The sequence below is a fragment of the Thamnophis sirtalis genome, unplaced genomic scaffold (assembly GCF_051295495.1).
Source record: "Thamnophis sirtalis isolate CommonGarterSnake01/CBP01778 unplaced genomic scaffold, rThaSir2_p1.2 scaffold_2, whole genome shotgun sequence".
NCBI lineage: Eukaryota > Metazoa > Chordata > Lepidosauria > Squamata > Natricidae > Thamnophis > Thamnophis sirtalis.
In genome coordinates this window covers 29,704,667-29,729,415 of record NW_028261382.1, presented here as the reverse complement: position 1 = coordinate 29,729,415, position 24,749 = coordinate 29,704,667, and the positions used below count along the sequence as shown (strand labels likewise).

At 44.3% G+C, this 24,749-nt stretch overlaps 1 protein-coding gene and 1 long non-coding RNA gene across 2 annotated transcripts in view; both read right to left on the bottom strand.

Annotated features, from left to right (window-relative positions):
• Positions 1–24,749, bottom strand: part of COL27A1 (collagen type XXVII alpha 1 chain) — a 175,587-nt gene that overhangs the window by 97,560 nt on the left and 53,278 nt on the right. The window lies entirely within an intron of this gene.
• Positions 705–24,509, bottom strand: LOC148048556 (uncharacterized). The gene is made up of 4 exons (XR_015695485.1): positions 24,381–24,509; positions 9,022–9,075; positions 3,579–3,623; positions 705–759 (listed from the first exon to the last, which is right to left on the bottom strand). It is a non-coding gene; the product is annotated as an uncharacterized LOC148048556 (long non-coding RNA).

Genomic DNA, 24,749 nt, shown 5'->3' with positions numbered 1-24,749 from the left:
GATTTTGGAAAGATGACCTTAGAATTTAGGCCATCCTGACTAAACGTAGCCCTGGATTTCCCTTGCTATTCCTCTTCGTGTTATCACACCTGTTATTTTTGTGGCAAATCTAGACAGCAGACTAAAAAGCAGAGACATCACCCTCATCATCAAAAGTGTGTCTAGTCAAGGCTGTGGTTTTCCGAGTTGCAAGGAATGGCTGTGAAGGTTGGACCATAAAGAAGGCTGAGTGCCAAAGGATGGAGGCCTTTGGACTCTGGTGCTGGAGAAGACTCCTGCATTGAGTCCCTTGGACTGCAAGGCCATCCAACCAGTCAGTCCTAGAGGAGATCAACCCTGACTGCTCTTTAGAAGGCCAGATCCTGGAGAGGAAACTCAAATACCTTGGCCACCTAATGAGAAGGAAGAAGGCCTCCCTGGAGAAGAGCCTCATGCTGGGAAGGATGGAGGGCAACAGAGAGTGAGGTGCCTGGATGGAGTCACCGAAGCAGTCAGCGTGCGCTTAAATGGACTCCGGGGGATGGTAGAGGACAGGAAGGCATGGAGGAACGTTCTCCAGGGGGTTGCGATGGGTCGGACACGACTCTGCAACTAACAACAACAATTTTTGTGGCTCACCAACGAGCCTCCTGAAGTTCTCCTATCTCCTAGTTCTCCAGAGCAGATATTGAGTCAACTAAAAAAAAGGGGGCTTCTTGGACTCACCTTTAGTCCTTTTGGTCCTGGGAAGCCCATTTCTCCAAGAACACCTACATCGCCCTGGTGAAAGAGAGGAGGTTTAGGTTGGAAGATAGCCAGAAACATCTTCTGGTGCCTTCAAGAATTACTTCTTGCACTTTTTCCCTAGGAGAAATCGTTTGGAGGTGGAAACCCTAGGAAGCCTACAGGTTGTCCCACGCTACAGAACAATGGTCCTTTTGTAGATCTATATTGTACGAAAAATGCTGCACAGTTCCATGGGTTTAATGCTGAAGCAATCTCTTGTTTTTCTCATTATTATTACTATTAATAGAAATAGAAAGAGCAACATGTTCAAAATCCATATAGATCAGTGATGGTGAACCTTTTCGGCCCCGAGGGCCGAAACGGGAGCAGGCATTTCATGTGCACCTGCGCTGCATCGGGGCCGTAACCCCAGGGGCTATGTGCTTCCGGTTTCCGGTGAGCGCATGCACGCCAGCCAGCTAGCTTTGGTTGTCCCAAGGTGATTTTTCAAGAGGCAACTGGACTTCCTTGTTTTTCTTCGAAGAAGTTTCACTTCTCACCCAAAAAGCTTCTTCAGCTCTGATGAAGATGGTGGGGAATGGAAGGATTGATGCTCCTTGCAAACAGCTGGTCCTTTGCATCCTTTTAGAGGGTCGTTGAGGCCACTTGGAGGTTTCTCTGGGTCCTTAAGGTCACCTGAGTATTGCAAATGGGTTTGGAGTCTTTTTGGAACTGTTGAAATGATTGGGTTGTAGACTGGCCTTCATCTTTTCCCGCCTATCCTCGGGAAACTAATCTCTACCAGAACTAACATCCATCCATCCATCCATCCATCCATCCATCCATCCATCCATCCATCTATCTATCTATCTATCTATCTATCTATCTACATCTATCTCTCTATCTATCTATCACTCTATCACTCTATCTACCTACCTACCTACCTACCTATCTATCTATCTATCGATCTATATCTATCTATCTATCGATCTATCTATCTATCTATCTATCTATCTATCTATCTATCTATCTACATCTATCTATCTATCTATCTATCTATCTACATCTATCTCTCTATCTATCTATCTACATCTATCTATCTATCACTCTATCACTCTATCTACCTACCTACCTACCTACCTATCTATCTATCTATCGATCTATATCTATCTATCTATCTATCTATCTATCTATCTATCTATCTATCTATCTATCATCTATCAATCTCATATCTATCTATATCTATCTATCTATCCATTTATATCTATCTATCTATCTATCTATCTCTGTATCTAACTATCTATATCTATCTACATCTATCTATCTATCTATCTATCTATCTATCTATCTATCTATCTATCTATCTATCTATCTATCTATCTATCTATCTATCTATCTATCTCTATCTCTATCTCTATCTCTATCTCTATCTCTATCTCTATCTCTATCTCTACCTACCTACCTACCTACCTACCTACCTACCTACCTACCTACCTACCTAGTTAATGTATGTGGTCCAGGATAATGTTGCAGGATCCAATCACCTCCTGTCATCAGGACCAGAGGTTTTGTCTTCCAAGCTTTTGAACTCATGCTGGAGTCCATCTTCAGGGAACTTCTCTCTAGCCTTCATTTGTGATAGATTTGTTTTCAGGGTTAGGTTTAGAATTAGAACCCCAGGCCATGAGGAACCATTTCTGGAGGTAGGGGGAAATGGTTCAGGCCTGATCCACGTAGATGACGTGTCTCTCTTAAAACTCACTAAATTCACGTTTAAACCATCCGAAAGATTGTCCACAACTTGGATCCAATGTGGGAGCCTCATCAAAGGAAGGTGGTGAGCCTACAATTGGGCCACAAAGTCTTAGGAACAGATGGAGCCTGGAGGTTGTTGTTTGTGAGATTTCTTGTTCAAATCCAGCATTATAACTGTGTCTCCCATTCCTTGGAGTTCTCCTCGCTGCTCCTTTATCAGAAAACGCCAGCGATGTGCAATTTCCTCTTTCCTGAACCTTCACCCTCACTTTCCTATCAAGAGATCTGCTTCCAGACAGCCTCCCTTCTCTTCCCCCCCTCCGGAAAAAAAAACAAACCTTCGCTGTATTGTTTATACAACACTGGACCACACAACAGGATGTATGTGTGTGTGTCTGTGTGTTTGTGTGTTTTCAACTCATCAAGTGTCAGAAACAAAATGTCCCCTGCCTGCATTAAGGCTTCGCAGGAAGGCTATGGCCTAAGTCCTAACACTGATTTTTTTTTTGGGGGGGGGGGAAGCAAAGGATTTTCAGCACCCCAAAAGAGGACATTTGCCCCAGGAAGCCCCCAATGGCAGTTCAACGGGGTTCAGACCAGATACAGGGGTGTCCTACGGCCTCGACTCTGTTTACAAGATTGCACGGAGTTAGATGCTATGTAGCCAAAACAACATTCTATCTAGGAAGCCAAGGTCATCCTTTGTCTCTGCACCTGACCGGAACTGGATGGGTGGAAGCTGCCAGCATGGCAGTGGGAGATTGGACCATGGGATGGATTTGTGGGTGTGGGGACAAGATCATGAACTTTCAACTGGGTGGGGAGAACCGGGAAGCTTTCAGATTCGGGTTTCCCCAGATGTGCCAACATGGCTCTCTTCATCATGGGACTTTGAGCAATATTTTGATTCTGATTTAATTTCGGATGCTATTTGGAACCTGCCATGGTGGGTAATCCTTGATTCGGGAGAGAAGCTGAATAGCAATTTGGCTTATCGTCCTACTCCACCAGCTCCTCTTTAACCCTCAGCTGCTAAATAAATGCATAGTAGCTTTATTGTTCTTTCGAAAGAGCTTGGGGGGAGGGATAAAAGGGATTGTCTGGTTTTTGGTACTTACAAGAAGGCCAGGGACTCCAGGGGGACCAAGCGCTCCTAAGTCTCCCTAAGCAGGAAGAAAGATGAAACACAGTTAGGGCTTGTTCGTAAGTGGAGGTGCGGGGAGAGAGGTTTTGCCAGGGCTGGGGCCAGAGAGAGCTAACCCCACCATCCCTGGTTCGCTTGGGGGTTCACGAAGCAGGAGCTCCTCCCGCCAGCAGAAATGCAACGGCGGCAGCAACAACAACAACAACAACAGGAGGGGAGCTTTGCAAACCCCAGATGACTTGCTTGCTCTGACCGTGCCAGCTATGATAAAAGGCTGGAAGGGGTTTCCCCTCCTCCGCCACCAGGAAGGGGTAGGAGAGAAGGAGGAATTGCAGGAGAGGAGGAAGGAGGAGGAGAAGAGGAGAAAGAGAAGAAAAAGAAGAAGAGACAGAGAAGGAGGTGGGGAAGAAGAAAAAGAGGAGGAGGCAATAGAGAAGAAGGAGGAAGAGAAGAAGAAAAAGAAGAGGAGGAGGTGGAGAAGAAGAAGAGAAAAAGAAGAGGAGGAGGGGAAGAAGAGGAGGAGGAGAAGAGGAAGAGGAGGAGAAAAAGAAGAGGAGGAGGAGAGGAAGAGGAGACAGAGAAGGAGGAGGAGGAGGGGAGAAAGAAGAAGAGGAGGAGGAGAAGGAGGAGGAAGAGAAGAAAAAGAAGAGGAGGTGGAGAAGAAGGAGGAGAAAAAAAGAGGAGGAGGGGAAGAAGAGGAGGAGGAGAAGAGGAAGAGGAGGAGGAGAAAAAGAAGAGGAGGAGAGGAAGAGGAGACAGAGAAGGAGGAGGAGGAGGGGAGAAGGAAGAAGAGGAGGAGGAGAAGAAGGAGGAGGAAGAGAAGAAGAAAAAAAGAGGAGGAGGTGGAGAAGAAGAGGAGACAGAGGGAGGAGGAGGAGAGAAAGAAGAAGAGGAGGAGAAGGAGAAGAAGAGAAGTAAAAGAAGAGGAGGAGGTGGAGAAGAAGAGGAGACACAGAGGGAGGAGAGAAAGAAGGAGGAGGAGAAGAAGAGAAAAAAAAGAAGAGGAGGAGGGAAGAAGAAGAGGAGGAGGAGACGAGGAGAGAAAAAGGAGACAGAGAAGGAGGAGGGGAGAAAGAAGAGAAGGAGATAGAGAAGGAGGAGGAAGAGAAGAAGAAAAAGAGGAGGAGAATGAGAAGAAGAGGAGGAAGAGAAGAGGAAGAGGAGAAAATGAAGAAGGATCATAGAATCATAAGGTTGCAAGGAACCTTGTAGGTCTTCTAATCCAGCCCCCTGCTCAAGGCAAGAGACCTTATATTATCCTAGTCAAATGAGGAAAGGAAAGGAAAGGAAAGGAAAAAGAAAAGGAAAGGAAAAAGGAAAGGAAAAAGGAAAGGAAAAAGGAAAGGAAAAAGGAAAGGAAAAAGGAAAGGAAAAAGGAAAGGAAAAAGGAAAGGAATTAAGACAAAAAAGAGAGAAGAAAGCAGTGTCATTCCTCTCCTTACATCCAATATATGAATCTCTTATTAAGCTCAACAAAATCCCACAAAGCTGCTGCCCCTTCACCCATTTTAGAGACTCTGGAATTGAGGCTGGAAAAAGCAAGCACCATGTGTCCTTTTTCCCCAGGTAAAATTTGAAGCTGGATCTTTTCAGACCAACAAACCATGCCAGATGGGGAATGGGGAGAGGAGGGGGAGGAAATATGCTTAGACACACACACACACTTGCATGTAAACACGTATGATGGTTAGTTACATAAAACAGACAGCTTTCAGCTGGAGAAACTGGCACCCTTGACTCTAGGGAAGCGAGCTCACGAACATTTCAGGAGCTTATACAGTTTGGGGGCGCGGGGATGGGGGTGGGGAAGACGGGACAGATAGAAAAAGTTCCAGCCATTAGAGAAAAGTTTGAACAACAAAGCTATGCGAGAACTTCTGAAAATGCCTCCTTGAAAAGTAAGCTTAAGATGTTATAGAAGGGGGGGGGGGGTAAAAAAATCTGTTTTAAAAAAAAGTGTGTGTGCGTGTGTCTGTGTCTGTGTCTGTGTGTGTGTGTGTGTGTGTGTGTGTGTGTGTGTGTGTGAATGCACTTTTACAGAAGCCAAATCCATGAAAATAAAGGCCTAGTAAGTATTTTGCTTTCTCCTTGTTCCCACCAGTTTCTGTTTTTACTTGACTATTAACCTCAATAGACACAATCCAAGGAGGAGGAGGAGGAGGGAATGACTTGGACCAGGGCATAATCTGCTAGGGGAAGTGAAAATAGGCAGTGAGCTTTCAATGAAATATTTGGCCCTGAATGGACTTGGGGGGAAAGCAGCATCCATGGCAGAGGATGGCCTTGTTCTCAAGCGGAGAAGACGTGGCCGACCTTCTGTGTCCACCCTCAAGAGGAGAGAGTTACGATCTCAAAGTTGGTATCTGGCTTGCCAGGGCTGCTCACTCTGGATGGATAAGTAGGTAGGTAGGTAGGTAGGTAGGTAGGTAGGTAGGTAGGTAGGTAGGTAGGTAGGTAGATGATAGATAGATAGATAGATAGATAGATAGATAGATAGATAGATGATAGATAGATAGATAGATAGATAGATAGATAGATAGATAGATAGATAGATAGATAGATAGATAATAGATAGGTAGGTAGGCAGGCAGGCAGGCAGGCAGACAATGGATGGATGGATGGATGGATGGATGGATGAGTGGAAGAATAGATAGATGGATGGATGGGTGGAAGGATGAATGGATGGATGGGTGGGTGAGTAGGTGGAAGAATGGATTGGAAGGATAGATGGGTGGGTGGGGGGGGTAGGTGGAAGAATGGATGAATGGGTAGGTGGAAGGATAGATGGATAGAAGGATGGGTGGGTGGAAAGATGGATGGATCAATCAATCAAATGATCGATCAATCGATGGATGGATGGATCAATGGGTGGGTGGCTGGAAGGATGGATAGGTGGGTGGAAAGATGGATGGATCAATCAATCAAATGATCAATCAATTGATCGATCGATGGATCAATGGGTGGGTGGCTGGAAGGATGGATGGATGGATGGGTGGAAGGAAGGGATGGATGGATAGATAGATGGGTGGGTGGGTGGAAGAATGAATGGATGGGTGGGTGGGTGGAAATATGGATGGATCAATCAATCAATCAAATGATCAATGAATTGATTGATTGATGGATCAATAGGTGGGTGGCTGGAAGGATGGATGGATGGATGGATGGGTGGGTGAGTGGAAGGATGGATGGATGAACACTGCCTCCTGGAATTGTGGCTGCTCCATCACTACAGGAGCCACACCTACGGGTTTCTAAAACTCAACAGCTGGAGACATCTGGATGGCAAAATGGAGGCTACTCCTCTGGGCATGGGCTTCAAAAATTTTAGCAAGAGGTTCTCTGCCCAGTTGCTGGGTGGGAGTGGTGGGCGTGGCCTTGTCAACCTCCTGCACCACAGTGTGGGGAGAGAGGATGCTTTTGCCCTCCCCGGGCTCTGGATAGTTTTTTTGAGCCTCCGGGAGGGTGAAAATGATCTCCCCTGACTCTGGAGGCCCTCTGGAGGCTGGAAACGGACTTCCAATAGGCCCGTTTTTCACCAAGCCTTCACCCATGGCCTGCATTTACCTGCATCCAAAACGGGCCGCATGGGGACTCCTGGGAGGGGCCGGGTGGGCAGGGCCAGCCAGGAGTGGGATTTGTGGGTTCTCCGAACTGCACAGAATCTTAGTTAGAGGTTCTCCAGAACCCCCTGCAAACCCCCAGCAACCTACTCCTGCTACTGCTGCATTACCACACTTTCAAAGAGATGACAACCAGGAACCCAATTGGGCTCTTCCCAATCGACCCAAGCCTTGGGCTGCCATTTTTGGATCCTGGACCTCTTATCTTTTGATCTCGGACCCCATCTTTTTTCCTCTTCTCCCTCCTTGTCAACCTCTGCCGACAGAGGACAAGTGTTTTTTTTTTTTAAATAAAAATCCACAAGGAACAGAGACACTACCATGAAATGGCATCCGATAGAGAATCCCTCTGCTCAAAAAAAAATCCACATTTTTTTAAAGAAAACAATCCTTTAGAAACCTTTTCTATCTTTATAAAAGATGCATTTGGAAAAGAATGCCGTGTTTTTGAAAGCAGGCGGGTGATATAAAAGCAATTGTAGCCCGGGCGGGGCAGGGTGGGTTGCTTCAAAATGCATTTTTAAAAGCCCGCAGAAAGGGAATTTACGTAGCCAAGAACTCTATTAAAGAAACGTGTGCTAAAAGAGAAAGTGTGTGGTGATATTTACATTAATATCTACACACATCTGGGCAGGGATGGAAAACTGGGGGCCTCCAGAGGTGAAAATGGACAATATCAGATGGGATTGCTAAGAGATGTAGGCCAATCCTATCAGAAAACCACAGACCTCTAGCTGCATGCATTAGGGAAACCTGGAGTCTAAATCTTTTATAACAGAATAACAGAGTTGGAAGGGACCTTGGAGGTCTTCTAGTCTGACCCCCTTCTCCGGTAGGAAACGTTACAGCGTTTCAGACAAGTAGTTGCCCAACCTCTTCTTAAGAGCTTCATTTCTGGTATCACACTGATAACGAAGAAAGGGGAACAGGAAAGGATAAGCATAAAATTATAACAGGGTTTGCGGGAATACCATCCCAAAAATACACCAGTTCAGAGATGAAAAGAGATAACCACAGTAATAGAAAAGGAAAGGAAGAGAGGAGGAGAGAGGAAAGGGAAGAAAAGGAAGAAAGAGGAAAGGAGAGGAAGGAGGGAAGGAATAGAAAGAGAAGGAGATGTACATCCCCCATGCCACATTTTTGGGAGCAGAGTCACCCACAGGCTGATCTTTTGCTATTTCCAGTCTGGTAAAGAAATTTGTTCCCCTTACACTTATGTGCTAGTCGTTCCCGACTCTAGGGGGTGGTGCTCATCTCCGTTTCAAAGCCAAAGAGCCAGCGCTGTCCGAAGATGTCTCCGTGGTCATGTGGCCGGCATGACTCAACACCGAAAGGCGCACGGAACGCTGTTCCCTTCCCAACAAAATTAGTGGTTCCAATTTTTCTACTTGCATTTTTTATGTGCTTTCGAACTGCCAGGTTGGCAGAAGCTAGGACGAGTCACGGGAGCTCACTCCGTTACGCGGCTCTAGGGATTCGAACTCCCGACCTTTCGACCAACAAGCTCAGTGTTTTAGCCACTGAACCACCGTGTCCCCTGGGCCAGATCTAAGCGCCCCCAAAAGGATAAAACCTCCCCTTAAACAGAGCACGGGTGTCTGATTGCGCCATCCTTTCTACCAAGAGAGTAGCAACGCATTTCATTTGCTACTCAAGTATTTTTGCACGCTTTGCAAAAAAAGAAAAGAGGGGATTAATTTCACGAGGGAACCTCAGAGCACAGTAGAAACTGAGTGGCTGTTTGCAGGAGGCCAACCCCAAACCTACAAGAACAAAGTTCCCCGATTGCCAACTTACCGGATTGCCATCGCTACCTGGTGGTCCACGTTCCCCCATCTCGCCCGGAAAACCCTGAGGGATGAAGGAAAGGAGGGGAGGGGAAAACATATTCCCATTATTTTTTGGTTACGAAGCAGGAGAAAAATGCTTAATGCTTAAACGCCAAGAAGATGCTTCAGGGGTCAAACGCAACGTGTTAAAAGTGTTGGCTCTTCTGCCCCACCACAAACGGAACACGAACCTGGATGAGTGAAAAACCATTGTCTTTGAACGTGGTTTGCTGATCTACCTTCCCTAGCAATCTTTTCCAGGCAATTCACACCCTGAATTGTAAACCAAATCGTTGCTCCCCCCTCAATAAAAAAAAGGTTTCTGAGAAAGGGATAATTTAGTGTGGTGAGGTAAGGGCCATAATCACGCTCTGCAATTCACTCCTGGCAATCATGAATTCTGGAGTGAATTCATGCAAGCGAAGAATAGAATAGAACAGAACAGAATGAATTGATTTCTGTTCTATTCCATTCCATTCATTCTATTCTATTCCATATTCTCTTCCCTTCCCTTCCCTTCCCTTCCCTTCCATTCCATTCTATATTCTATTCTAATCTATTCCATTCCATTCCATTCTTCTCTTCCTTTCCATATTCTATTCTATTCTATTTCATTCCATCTTCTCCTCTTCTCTTCCCTTCCATATTCTCTTCTCTTCCCTTCCCTTCCATATTATATTATATTCCATTCCATTCCATATTCTATTCTATTCCATTCCATATTCTCTTCTCTTCCATATTCTATTCTATTCCATTCCATATTCTCTTCTCTTCCATATTCTATTCTATTCTATTCTATTTCATTCCATCTTCTCCTCTTCTCTTCCCTTCCCTTCCATACTATATTCTATTCCATTCCATTCCATATTCTATTCTATTCCATTCCATTCCATATTCCTTTCCCTTCCCTTCCATTCCCTATTCTATTCTATTCTATTCCATTCCATATTCTCTTCTCTTCTTCACTTCTCTCCTCTTCTCTTCTCTTCCCTTCCATATTCTATTCTATTCTATTTCCATTCCATATTCCCTTCCCTTCCATTCGATTCCATATTCTATTCTATTTCATTCCATCTTCCACTCTTGTCTTTCCTTCCCTTCCATATTCTCTTCTCTTCTCTTCCCTTCCTTTCCATATTCTATTCCATTTGATTCCATATTCTCTTCTCCTCCCTTCCCTTCCATATTCTATTCTATTCCATTCCATCTTCTCTTCTCTTCCCTTTCCTTTCATATTCTATTCTATTCCATTCCATTCCGTATTCTCTTCTCCTCCCTTCCCTTCCATATTCTATTCTATTCTATTCCTATTCTATTCTATTCCACTCCATATTCTATTCTATTCCATTCCATTCCATATTCTCTTCTCCTCCCTTCCCTTCCATATTCTATTCTATTCTATTCCATTCCATCTTCTCTTCTCTTCCCTTTCCTTCCATATTCTATTCTATTCTATTCCATTCCATTCCATATTCTCTTCTCCTCCCTTCCCTTCCATATTCTATTCTATTCTATTCCATTCCATATTCCTTTCCCTTCCATTACCTTCCATTCTATTCTATTCCTACACGGCCTGAACCTGCCTACTTGCACGTCCATCAAACTGAAAGAAGGAAAGAAGAAAGGTGTTCATTTCAGATATGACTTCGATACACCTACAGTCGAAAGACCGGGAGCCACACATACACTTTTGTGCAAAGAGTTCACTGACAAGCAATTCCACGCTTCCGAAAAGATTTTGACTGACGTGTTGCCAAAGAGGAAGATCAACCACAAAGATTAGCGCTTGGGCGCTTTGCCCAGAGTTCATCAAATTTCTCTAGAATCAAAAGGCTGCATTCAGATCAACGCAGGCAAATAATCTTTCTTTCTTTCTTTCTTTCTTTCTTTCTTTCTTTCTTTCTTTCTTTCTTTCTTTCTTTCTTTCTTTCTTTTTAACCAGGCAGGCCAGTGTGAATGCATTCTCCATTGTCCAACAGAGAGCAAAATTTACATCTGGCCTCTTAAAGTTGGTATCATTTACCACCACTGCCACCCCCCCCCCAAAAAAAAAGCAGTCTGTGCCATGAATACGTGGTGGCTCATATTATCAGCCGCATCAATCAAGCTGTTAGGTCACCAAGCAGTGAATGTCATCTTTCTTAAGAGGCAGGACTAACAGGCACTCCCCACAAGATGCAATCAATTGTTCAGAATCCAGTTTGCCTTCTAAATACCCTGTTTTCCTGAAAATAAGACCTCCCTGGGTAATAAGCCCAATCGGGCTTTTGAGTGCATGCGCTAAAATAAGTCCTCCCTTGAAAATAAGCCCTCCCAGAAAATATTGCAACACAGCAACAGCCATGAGGTGACCACGCTCGCCGCCTCCTGCGCCTCAAAAATAGTAAGACCTCCCCGAAAATAAGGCCAAGCGCTTATTTCGGGGAAATACGGTAATTTCAGATAGGATCCCAGCTTCACTGCAATCCCGGGGCCAATGAACCATTCCAGCTAGATGGGATCAGCAAGAAGCTTCCAGCAAAAATCTACTGTCTCCTATTGTGAGTCATTTTGATTAACTATCTCATCAAAGTGATTTTTCACTGGCACTGTTCAGATCATTTTTAGATTGGCAGGGAAAGGCAGGAAGTCTGCTACAATACAGGAGCTGTTGAAATTCAACCCTTTTGATGCCGGAAAGCTATCAGGAACCCTCCTCTCCAGGGCCTTAACTAGCTGGTTAACTAGTTTAGCCAGGGGTGGGATTGAACATTTTTAAGCAAGGGGTTACTGAGTGGGTGTGGCCATGGGGGCGTGGCCTAGTTGGCTTTCTGCACCACAGTGAGGGGGGGCGTTTTCGCCCTTCCCAGGCTCCAAAGGCTTTCCTTGAGCTTTTGGGAGGGCAAAAACGGCCTCCACCGGGCTCCGGAGGGTGAAAACAGAGCCATTTCTGGACCTCTGGTACTTCCAGTTTTTCGAGCCTCCGTGCGGGTCCTGAATTTACCCAGCATCCAAAAAGGGCTGCGTGGAGACTCCTGGGAGGGGAGGGGAGGGGAGTGGGGAGGGGTCAGCCAGTCCTTGCAACTACCAGTTCGGAAAACCAAAATTAACATCCGGTTCGCCCGAACCACTCCAAACCGGCTGAATCCTCTCCCTGAGCTTAGCAATAAAGAAAGCTCTTCCGTGTGCAAAATTCTTCTGCAATGGTCAGAAGGATCTGCTTTAAGGACACCATTCTGGGCTCTAAACTCAAATGTTCATGGAGATTCTCAGTCACACAGGTCATGGTTGTCCCCAAAGGTGCTTTTTTCAAGAAGCAACTCAACTTCCTTGTTTTTTCTTTGGAGATGTTTCGCTTTACATCCAAGAAGCTTCTTGGATGGGAAGCAAAACGTCTTCGAAGAAAAACAAGGAAGTCCAATTGCCTCCTGAAAAAAAAGGCATCTTTGGGATTAAACCCCAAAATGTTCTGCACACCCTTAATGAAGACTACTCTTATTGCCAAATGTGACTTTGTCTCTGGTGGCCCACTCAACGGGACTTCATAATTCCCCCAGATGAAGATGGCTTCTGACTATCAAAATAATGACACGGTCCCCTTTTTTTCCACCTCTCGCTGCTCTGCAGAAGATCTAAAGATGAGAATCCACATTCATGTCAACTGCCCCTCAAACTATCTCATCAGATCCTTGGAAGTTTCTTGAATGAGTCAGCCTTCCATTCTGCCTGTTGGTGGGGCTCATTTCCGTTTCAAAGCCGAAGAGCCAGCACTGCCCGAAGACGTCTCCGTGGTCATGTGGCTGGCATGACTCAATGCCAAAGGCACAGGGAACACTGTTCCCTTCCCACCAAAGGGGGTTCCTATTTTTCTACTTGCATTTTTTAAGATGCTTTCGAACTGCTAGGTTGGCAGAAGCTGGGACAAGCTCGCTCCATTACACGGCACTAGGTATTCGAACCGCCAAACTTTCTGATCGGCAAGCTCAGGGTCTTAGCCACTGAGCTATCCTACACAAGGAATAGGACAGACCAAACATTGGAGCCTCCAGATTTAAACTGGGTTTTTAAAATGAATTATTGACGATCCTCAGGAACGGCATAAAATGATCCAGCACTCACTGGCATTGAACAAACAAGGCGTAAACTTTCCCACTTGGAACATATTTGTAACACAATATTTATCCTGTTGGATTCAATCAAGAGTGTTTGTTTCTTCGTCTTTAGGTCTGGCTCACCTCACCTAATATATCTCAATATCATCTCAAATCTCAATATCAGTCCATTTAAAGTACATTGTTTCAGGCCTCAAGAGAGAAAGGGATTGGTTCACCACCGTTTTCACACACATTGAAGCGAATGTGTAAGACACAGAAGAAGGTGTGTGTGAAGATACCCAGGAGCCAAACTCGTAAGTGTGCAAGAATCTGTCTTTCATTGAGGTGGAATCCGTCCAACAGATGGTTAAGAATTGGAGACTACGCATAAAATGTATGTCTGTGTGTCTGTGTCTGTGTCTGTATCTCTGTGTGTGTGTGTGTGTATGTATACATACATACATACACATACACACCAGCTAAGGAAGTTCAACCGGTCAGTTCTCATGAAATGCCACAAACCCTTTCAGATAGTCTGCCCTCCTGTTGATGGAGATTAGGCCTCGGTGGAGAAAGACAAATGGAAGAGAACATGACGATGGCTCAGGATGCAAGCAAAAGACACCAAAGCAAGAGAACAAGAAGCAATGGGTGGAAACTAATTGGAACTAGCAGTGTTCCAATATCTTTGGGGTTGCCCCAAAGAAGAGGGAGTCAAGCTATTCTCCAAGGCACCTGAGGGCAGAACAAGAAGCAATGGGTGGAAACTAATCAAGGAGAAATCCTTCTTTCTCTCCTTCCTTCCACCCTCCCATCCTTCTCTCCTTACTTCCCTCCTTCTCTCCTTGCTTCCTTCCTTCTCTCATTCCTTCCTTCCAATATCTCAGGGGTTGCCCCAAAGAAGAGGGAGTCAAGCTATTCTCCAAAGCACCTGAAGGCAGGACAAGAAGCAACGGGTGGAAACTAATCAAGGAGAAATCCTTCTTTCTCTCCTTCCTTCCACCCTCCCATCCTTCTCTCTACCATCCTTCTCTCCTTCCTTCCTTCCTTCTCTCATTCCTTCCTTCCAATATCTCAGGGGTTGCCCCAAAGAAGAGGGAGTCAAGCTATTCTCCAAGGCACCTGAGGGCAGAACAAGAAGCAACGGATGGAAACTAATCAAGGAGAAATCCTTCTTTCTCTCCTTCCTTCCATCCTCCCATCCTTCTCTCTACCATCCTTCTCTCCTTCCTTCCTTCCTCCCTTCCTCCCTTCCTCCTCTCCTTCCTTCCCACCTTCCTTCCTTCCAATATCTCAGGGGCTGCCCCAAAGAAGAGGGAGTCAAGCTATTCTCCAAAGCACTGAAGGCAGGACAAGAAGCAATGGGTGGAAACTGATCAAGGAGAGAAGCAACTTAGAACTAAGGAGGAATTTCCTGACAGTGAGAACAATTAATCAGTGGAACAACTTGCCTCCAGAAGTTGTGAATTCCCCAACACTGGGAGTTTTTAAGAAGATGTTGGATAACCATTTGTCTGAAGTGGTGTAGGGTTTCCTGCCTGAGCAGGGGGTTGGACTAGAAGACCTCCAAGGTCCTTTCCAACTTTTGTTATTCTATTCTATTGTGGTGGATCGTTTTGACCCCTTTTTGATCCCGTTTATGGAGACTAAGACAAATGGAGGAGAACATGACAATGACCCAGGATGCAAGGAGAAGACACCAAAGAAAAGGATCAGAGGAAGATCTTGAGTTTCTCTGAGTCCTAAAAGGGACAGAAAGAAAAGCAGTGAAAGGAGAAGAAAATGGTAGGAAAGAATCTTAGGCAATGAATGCAGGAGTGTAAAAAAAGGAAGAAAGAAAATATTGTGGTGGCTCTTTCTGAAGATGCAAATATCTTCTCCATGCGATAAGATTTCAAGGTCCTAATTAAGTCCCCCATTTGAAAGAAAGACAAGGAGACGCATTAGAAGTTTACAGTTGAGAATAATAACAGTGAGCCAGATGAGCAAGGTGTGAGTCATTGCTGACTCTAGGGGGCGGTCCTCATCTCCGTTTCAAAGCCAGAGACCCAGCGCTGTCCGAAAACGTCTCTGTGATCATGTAGCCGGCATGACTCAACGCCGAAGGTGCACAGAACACTGTTCCCTTCCCACCAAAGGTGGTCCCTATTTTTCTACTTGCATTTTTCACCTGCTTTCGAACTGCTAGGTTGGCGGAAGCTGAGATAAGTAACGGGAGCTCACTCCATTGTGCGGCGCTAGGGATTCGAACCGCCGAACTGCCGACCATTCTGATTGACAAGCTCAGCGTCTTAGCCCCTGAGTCACCACGTCCCACTAGATGAGCAAAAGTAAGCTAATTTTTATCCCGGTTTCCAAGCCAGTAGTCCCTCAACGAACCTTCGTTTCATCTTGTGAGGCCAACTCATCTCGTCTCACAAATTAGGTCTTTGTTGACCGATTCAGCCCACAGCTCTCTGGCTTCACAACAATTGTAACCACCGAGGTTAACATTCCAAACATTTCAACAATGTTTGCTCTCCACCCATGGTGCACGGCTGGCATTGTCAAGGAAGAAACAAAACCCCTTGCTTTTTTAAGTTGAACGTCTGCAGGAATTTGCATTTTGCCGCAAGGAAGGAAGCTCAGCAGCTCTGCAAAGTCAACAAGACTTTGTTGAATAAGACAACAAACAGCAAGTTGTGTCTTCCACAAGGCAGGAAAGCTTCATGTTGTATCAACTGAACCATCAAAGAGGAAAACTTCAGAGTAATCAGTAATACAACCCTCTTTCAGGGAATTAAATATTTCCTCCTTCTCTCACCATATAAACCAACGTTTAGAGTTGGTCTAACAGAATATTCAACTCTACACGGAGGGAAGTATGCAGTGGAGTATCCCAAGGCTCTGTTTTAGGTCCGGTACTCTTCAACATCTTCATCAATGACTTGGATGAGGGGATAGATGGGGAACTCATCAAATTTGCAGATGACACCAAGTTGGCAGGAATAGCCAACACTCCAGAAGATAGGCTTAAGATACAGAAGGATCTTGATAAACTTGAACATTGGGCACTATCTAACAAAATGAAAGTCAATTGTGAAAAAGGAAGGTTCTACATTTAGGCAAGAAAAACCCAATGCACAGATACAGTAGAGGTGGTACCTTGCTCAATAGTAGTAACTGTGAGAGGGCTCTTGGAGTCCTAGTGGACAACCACTTAAATAGGAGCCAGCCGTGTGCAGCAGCTGCCAAAAAAGCCAACACAGTTCTAGGCTGCATCAACAGAGGGATAGAATCAAGATCATGTGAAGTGTTGATACCACTTTATGACACCTTGGTAAGGCCACACAGTTTGGGTCATCACGATGTAAAAAAGATGTTGAGATTCTAGAAAGCGTGCAGAGAAAAGCAACGAAGATGATTAGGGGACTAGAAGCTAAAACATAGGAAGAACGGTTGCAGGAACTGGATATGTCTAGTTTAATGAAAAGAAGGACTAGGGTAGACATGATAGAAGTCTTCCAATATCTCAGGGGCTGCTCCAAAGAAGAGGGAGTCAAACTATTCTCCAAGGCACCTGAGGGTAGGACCAGAAGCAACGGGTGGAAACTAACCAAAGAGAGAAGCAACTTAGAACTAAGCATGTGCGGAACCGCCGAAGACTTACAAGACAGTTAAGGAGCTCGGGCAAGTGGCGAGGTGGGCCCTCCGGAGCACCATACCGGGGCGTACTGCCTACAACCCACCACTAGACCATGCCCACGCCCACCCAGCTACTGGGCAGAGAACCGGTTGCTGAAATTTTTGAAGCCCATCCCTGGGTTCCCAATGATTGCAGGGTTTACAAAAATGAAATCATTACCAAACACATACACGCACGTAGAAGAAAAGGAACGAGGAATCAAAGGGGGAATCCAGTCAGGATTCATTTAAAAGTAGTCATTTGGGGGGGGGGGGACAGAGGGAGAGAGGAGAAATAAATCCAGCAAGCATCTGAAAGCTTATGTTGGCTGCAGAGGTCTTGGAAATCCTGTACTGTGAATAAACTTTCTCTCTCTGCCTTGCCAAATTAAAAAAAAAAGGGGGGGGGGGCGGGTGGACAGAATAGAGCAGCCCGTAGCCAGCTGGGGTTTGCAATGCTGCAAAAACTGCACAAACGCCGACCAGTGCAAGATCCATTCACACAGTCCTTTTAAGAGACGTAAATAGCAATAGCAGTTAGACTTATATACCGCTTCATAGGGCTTTCAGCCCTCTCTAAGCGGTTTACAAAGTCAGCATATTGTCCCCAACAACAATCCGGGTCCTCATTTCACCCACCTCGGAAGGATGGAAGGCTGAGTCAACCTTGAGCCGGTGAGATTTGAACCGCTGAACTGCAGATAGCAGTCAGCTGAAGTGGCCTGCAGTACTGCACCCTAACCACTGCGCCACCTCGGCTCTATAAAGGTCTCTAAAGCTGGAACCAGATCCGGTGGCTTTGGAGACGCTTTTTCAAAAGATTAAAAAATCTGCAAAACTCAAAAAAAAAAAAAAGAAAGAAATCATCCTTTGATGGGACAGTCCTGTTATCAGGGGTGAAATGCTAAAAGTTTGGGCCAGTTTACCCAAACTGGTAATAAAAAAACACGTTGCACAGCTGATCTTCGGAACTTTAAAAAGAAAACTTTTTAAGCATTTTTTTTTACTACAGGTTCTCCGGAAACACGGGGGTGGTGGTGGGGTCCTGCTAGGGCCGTGTGGACACTCCTGGGAGGGGAGGGGCAGGGTGGGCAGGGCCAGCCGGTCCTTGAAACTACTGGTTCAGTGAACCAGCACTTATGTCATCCAAAATGGGCAATGTGGAGACTCCTGGGAGGGAAGGGGCAAGGTGGATGGGGCCAGCCGGTCCTTGAAACTACCGGTTCAGTGAACCAGCACTTATGCCATCCAAAACGGGCCGTGTAGAGACTCCTGGGAGGAGAGGGGCAGGGTGGGCGGGGCCAGCCGGTCCTTGAAACTACCAGTTCAGTGAACTAGCACTTATGTCATCTGAAACGGGCCGTGTAGAGACTCCTGGGAGGAGAGGGGCAGGGTGGGCGGGGCCAGCCGGTCCTTGAAACTACCAGTTCAGTGAACTAGCACTTATGTCATCCGAAACGGGCCGTGTAGAGACTCCTGGGAGGAGAGGGGCAGGGTGGGTGGGGCCAGCCGGTCCTTGAAACTACCAGTTCAGTGAACTAGCACTTATGTCATCCGAAACGGGCCGTGTAGAGACTCCTGGGAGGAGAGGAGCAGGGTGGGCGGAGCCAGCCGGTCCTTGCAACTACCGGTTCAGTGAACCAGCACTTATGTCATCCAAAACGGGCCATGTGGACACTCCTGGGAGGGGAGGGGCAGGGTGGGTGGGGCCAGCCGGTCCTTGCAACTACCGGTTCAGCGAATCAGATGTTAGTATCCAGTTCACCTGAACCGGTCCGAACTGGCTGAATCTCACCCCTGCTTCCCTTCCAAATTGCAGATTGGAGAAAGATGAATGAGTCTGGGAGAATGGTGGGATCTCTGAACACAAAACCAATGTCCTTCCATTAAAAAGTCTCTTTTCCACCCAATTACGTAGAGTACCGCATGGTCTAAACAGCGAAACCAGGACTTTGGGACTCTCTGTTCCGAGCGGCTGCCATCATGGGATAAGGCTGTCACTCCAGAGCCACCACCGATGGACACTCCAAAGCTCTCTGAGCAAGACGGAGAGAAACAGAGGTTGGAGCGGGAGGAAAAACTTTGAGGAAACCGGAGAGATTTCAGCTCCCCGTGGCATGCGACCAAGTGTCTTCCCTGCCAAAGCTGTGGAGCACAACCAATTGGGTCAAGGACTGAATGATGTCTTATGTGAATGGGGGATTCCTTCACAGCCTGTTCTTTTGTAAAAGATTCCTTTCCCGCCCTCAACATCTGAATTCTCCTTCTGGGACACATCAACGTTACCCAGGGTTTCCCAGAGCTTCGAGACTGGGTGTGACAGCAGGCCTCCCTCCTGTTGGCACACTACCCTAACATGCTGCTACCTTCCAATCGCCACTTCCCCGGGCAGCTTTGTGCCTTGGAAAACAGCAGCATGGACGAGGAGTGGAATCATCAAAAGTCTGTTTCCAAGATTCATCGTGTGCCTTCCCGCCCCTGCTGAGCCGAGGTCCCTTGGAAGGCTTCCAAGCTCTGACTCACGTCCAGCGCATCTATTTTAATCCCCTCCTTTTTTTAACATTGTTACATCACTCTGGGAGGCCTACTGAATGAATATCTATCTATCTATCTATCTATCTATCTATCTATCTATCTATCTATCTATCTATCTATCTAATTTGTATTGTGTTATGTGTTATATGTATTCATCCAACTTGTTTATCTATCCATCCAACTCCATCTATCATCTGTCTGTCTGTCTGTCCATCTCCAGCTATAATCTTATCCATCTATCATCTATCTATCTGTCTGCCTGCCTGCCTGTCTCTCTATCCATTCAACTCCTCTATCGACTCAACGTGTCTGTTTGTATGTCTGTCTATTATCTCTACATCTATCCATTCAACCTATCTATCTACTCAACTCTACTTGTTTTTCTGTCTCTATCTATCTATCTATCTATCTATCTATCTATCTATCTATATCTATCTATCTATCTCTCTCTCTCTCTCTCTCTCTCTCTATTTATCTATGTATCTTTCTATCTATCTAATTTGTATTGTGTTATGGTGTTATATGTATCCATCCAACTTCGTCTATCATCTGTCTGTCTGTCTGTCCATCTCCAGCTATAATCTTATCTATCTATCATCTATCTATCTATCTATCTATCTATCTATCTATCTATCTATCTATCTATCTATCTATCTATCTATCATTGTGTTATTGTATTAAATGTATTCATACAACTTGTCTATCTATCCATCCAACTCCATCTATCATCTATCCATCCGTCTGTCTGTCTATCCATTTCCAGCTATAATCCGTCCATCCATCCATCCATCCATCCATCCATCCATCCATCCATCCATCCATCTATCTATCTATCTATCTATCTATCTACTGTATCTATCTTTCTACCTACCTACCCATCTACCTAGCTACGTATCACTTCATGGAAGGAGCTTGACCTCTTTGCTAAATAATGGGACGTGGAAGAGACCCTGAAAGACATGAAAATGGGGCAGGGGCCACCAAAGGCCCATGGGTCTCCCGCCCTGGAAGAACACCAAATGTTCTCCTCTAACAATGAAACTAGGAGTTTGAAGACAGATGGGAAATTCTCACAACTTCTCAAGGCGGAAGAATCCAATGAATGGATACTCAATTCTTTTAAGGAGGCCAAGCCAATTCTTAATCTGGAGGCCAACCCTTTAGGAGAAGGGCTCTCAGGCTAACAGCAACCTAATCCGAGGGCACCTGGTTCCAGTATAAGCAACACACTTCTACACAGAAGTGTGTTGACACATGAATGGTCAAGAAACTCGGCAAAATTGAAAATCAAACGAAAAACATCACAATGGCAACAACCGGCTTGTCACACTAGAATACCCAGAATATCCATTTCTCTCCAAACTTTTTTCTTCTTCTTTTTTTCTTATTCCTTAATACGCTCCCTGGAGGGGGAAATCAGTCCTCTGAATTAAAAGATCCTGAGATACTCTTGGTTGTTGAGACCAATCGGGAAGAAATACGAGCCTCCCTCCTACCCTTCCAAGTTTATTTTCCACTACAAGCTTTCTGCTGTAATTATACCCATTAGCAAATGCACGCTAAGATGAAGCGTGCTCCAAAACCCCTCTGAAATATCTGTTAACTGTTCTCTTTAATTGCACGTTAGAAGTTTGTCTTAAAAAAAAAAAAACCCACTGTAACGCAAATGATTCAGAAATGGAAGGTTTGAGTTTGCTTTGTTTGCAGAGAAAATCCCAACCGGAGTGAAAAATATTTGCCAAAGAGAATCTCGCCCTTCTCTTTTAAGAATGGGGGAGGGAGGGAAACTACATTAAGAACAAGATCAAAGTTAAGTGCTCTACTAAAAAAAAAAGAGAAGGGAAATATGAGGATTTGGAGTGGAAGACTGTGAGAGGGAAACATCTGGAGAAGATTGGGAATTCTGATACAATACAAGTTGCATCAAAATCCCCACCAGATATTCTACGCTTAACAACCGTTGTTTAGTTTAGCTCACTTTAATTTTGGGAGGATCGTCCGCTTTTCCTTTTCTGTGTTTTGTTTTAACAGTTTTAAACCCACAAATGATACAACAGTGATCATTCGAGACAGCGATGAATCTGCATACAGATGGGAGGTTGAACAATTAGCCTCGTCGTGCGACTGGAACAATCTGGAACGGAACACACTCAAAACCGTAGAAGTGGGGGTAGACTTTAGCAGAAACCTTCCCATACTTCCACCTCTTACAGACAATAGTAGACAACACAGTATCAACAGTAGAGACCTTCAAACTTCTAGGTTCTACTGTATCTCAAGACCTAAAATGGACACCTAACATCAAAAACATCATCAAAAAAGCACAACAAAGAATGTTCTTTCTGCGCCAACTCAGGAAGCTCAAACTGCCCAAAGAGCTGCTGATTCAGTTCTACAGAGGAATGATTGAGTCTGTCATCTGCACCTCCATAACTGTCTGGTTTGGCTCTGCAACCCAACAAGACAGACACGGACTTCAACGGATAATCAGAACAGCAGGAAAAACAATGGCTACCAAGCTGCCTTCCTTTGAGGACCTGAACACTGCACGAGTCAAAAAGAGGGATGTGAAAAATAGCTACAGACCCCTCGCATCCTGGACATCAATGGTTTCAACTCCCACCCTCAAAAATGATGCTATGGAGCACTGCACACCAAGACAACTAAACACAAGGACAGTTTTTTCCTGAATGCCATCACTCTGCTAAACAAATAATTCAATCTGCACTACTATTAATCTCTCATCGTTCCTATCCCCCATCTCCTCCCATTTATGACTGTATGACTGTAACTTTGTTCCTTGTAGCCTTATCATTTATATTTATTATATAGTACGATTTGATTGCTTATTTGTACCCTATGACTATCATTAAGTGTTGTACCTTATGATTCTTGACGAATGTATCTTGTCTTTTTATGTACACTGAGAGCATCTGCACCAAAGACGAATTCCTTGTGTGTCCAATCACACTTGGCCAATAAAGAATTCTATTCTATTCTATTCCATTCCATTCCATATTCTATTCTATTCCATTCCATTCCATTCTATATTCTATTCCATTCCATATTCTATTCTATTCTATTCCATTCCATTCCATATTCTATTCTATTCCATTCCATATTCTATTCTATTCTATTCTATTCCATTCCATATTCTATTCTATTCTATTCCATTCCATTCTATATTCTATTCCATTCCATTCCATTCCATATTCTATTCTATTCTATTCTATTCCATTCCATTCCATATTCTATTCCATTCCATTCCATATTCTATTCTATTCCATTCCATTCCATATTCTATTCTATTCCATTCCATATTCTATTCCATTCCATATTCTATTCCATTCCATTCCATCCCATATTCTATTCTATTCTATTCCATATTCTATTCCATTCCATTCCAAATTCTATTCTATTCCATTCCATTCCATATTCTATTCCATTCCATTCCATATTCTATTCCATTCCATATTCTATTCCATTCCATTCCATATTCTATTCCATTCCATATTCCATTCCATTCCATATTCTATTCTATTCCATTCCATATTCTATTCCATCCCATATTCTATTCTATTCCATTCCATATTCTATTCTATTCTATTCTATTCCATTCCATTCCATATTCCATTCCATTCCATATTCTATTCCATTCCATATTCTATTCCATTCCATTCCATATTCTATTCCATTCCATATTCTATTCCATTCCATTCCATATTCTATTCTATTCTATTCCATATTCTATTCCATTCCATTCCATATTCTATTCCATTCCATATTCTATTCCATTCCATTCCATATTCTATTCGATTCCATATTCTATTCTATTCCATTCCATATTCTATTCTATTCTATTCCATATTCTATTCCATTCCATTCCATATTCTATTCTATTCTATTCCATTCCATATTCTATTCCATTCCATCCCATATTCTATTATATTCTATTCCATATTCTATTCCATATTCTATTCCATATTCTATTCCATATTCTATTCCATATTCTATTCCATATTCTATTCCATATTCTATTCCATATTCTATTCCATTCCATTCCATATTCTATTCTATTCTATTCCATATTCTATTCCATTCCATTCCATATTCTATTCCATTCCATTCCATATTCTATTCCATTCCATATTCCATTCCATTCCATATTCCATTCCATTCCATTCCATATTCCATTCCATTCCATTCCATATTCCATTCCATTCCATTCCATTCCATATTCCATTCCATTCCATTCCATTCCATATTCCATTCCATTCCATATTCTATTCCATTTCATGGAAGCAAATCGTCTTCAAAGAGAAACAAGGAGGCTCAGTTGCCTCTTTGAAAAAGCACCTTTGGGATAATCATGACCTGGAGGACTGAGAATCTCCATAGAAGTCAGGCTTTTGAACTTTGGCGTTGAGAAGGCTAAAAGGTTCTCCATCAGCCAGGTCATTTTCAAGAGCCAGATGGATTTCCTTCTTGGATGAGCAGTGAAACGTCTTCAAGGAAAAACAGAGAAAGTCCAGCTGCCTCTGCAAAAAGCACCTTTGGGACAACCATGACCTGGATGATGGAGAATCTCTGTAGGCATTGGAGAAGACACCAAGCATCCAAGAAAAGAAACCAAGGGATCACTGAACAACTCAACTCAGAGTTTTCACCCCAAGTGGGAAGAACTAGGCTTAGAATTGTCCTATTTCAGACATGTTAAAGATCTGGCTTTCTGAAGAAGATCCAGATGGTGGGTAAGATGGAAGGAAAAAGAAGTGGATCACCTCCAGTAAGGTGGACAGACTCAGTGACAGTAGAGATGAGCACACCATTAAAAGACCTGAAGGACCAAGTTAAGTGTAGGTCATCATGGAGAAAATCTATCTGCGTGGTCACTCAAGAGTCCACAACACATCATTGGCTCATCATCAACCAACCCAAAGGGACAGCACAATCCAGAATTGCAATGTTCTCAAGAACGTCAATATCCCCATCCCCTCCACCCTTCTCCTGTTTCATTTGGAACAAGATCTGCATAATAGACAAGGAAAAACTTTACCGGCCTACCGATCTTGCCCTTCTTCCCAGGAACTCCAGGGATTCCCTAAAAAACAAGGAGAGGGGAAAACATTAAAAAACTGGACAGCCAGAAAGGAGAAACCAGAAAAAGGAAATCAAAACATGGAATAACTTAGAAAGATGGTGGGCCAGAAGGTTAGCATGAGAGAGCAAAGGAAGATGGAGAAGGAGTTCAATTCAGCCCTTAAAATGTTTTCGTCTTGAGTCTCAATAACACACACACACACACACACACACACACACACACACACACAGGGTTTGTCCCCAGACAGGAATTGGAGACAGTGCTTAGCTGGATGAATTAAGCTACTGATCTGGACCCAGGGGGGATCCAAGCCAACAAGGCTCG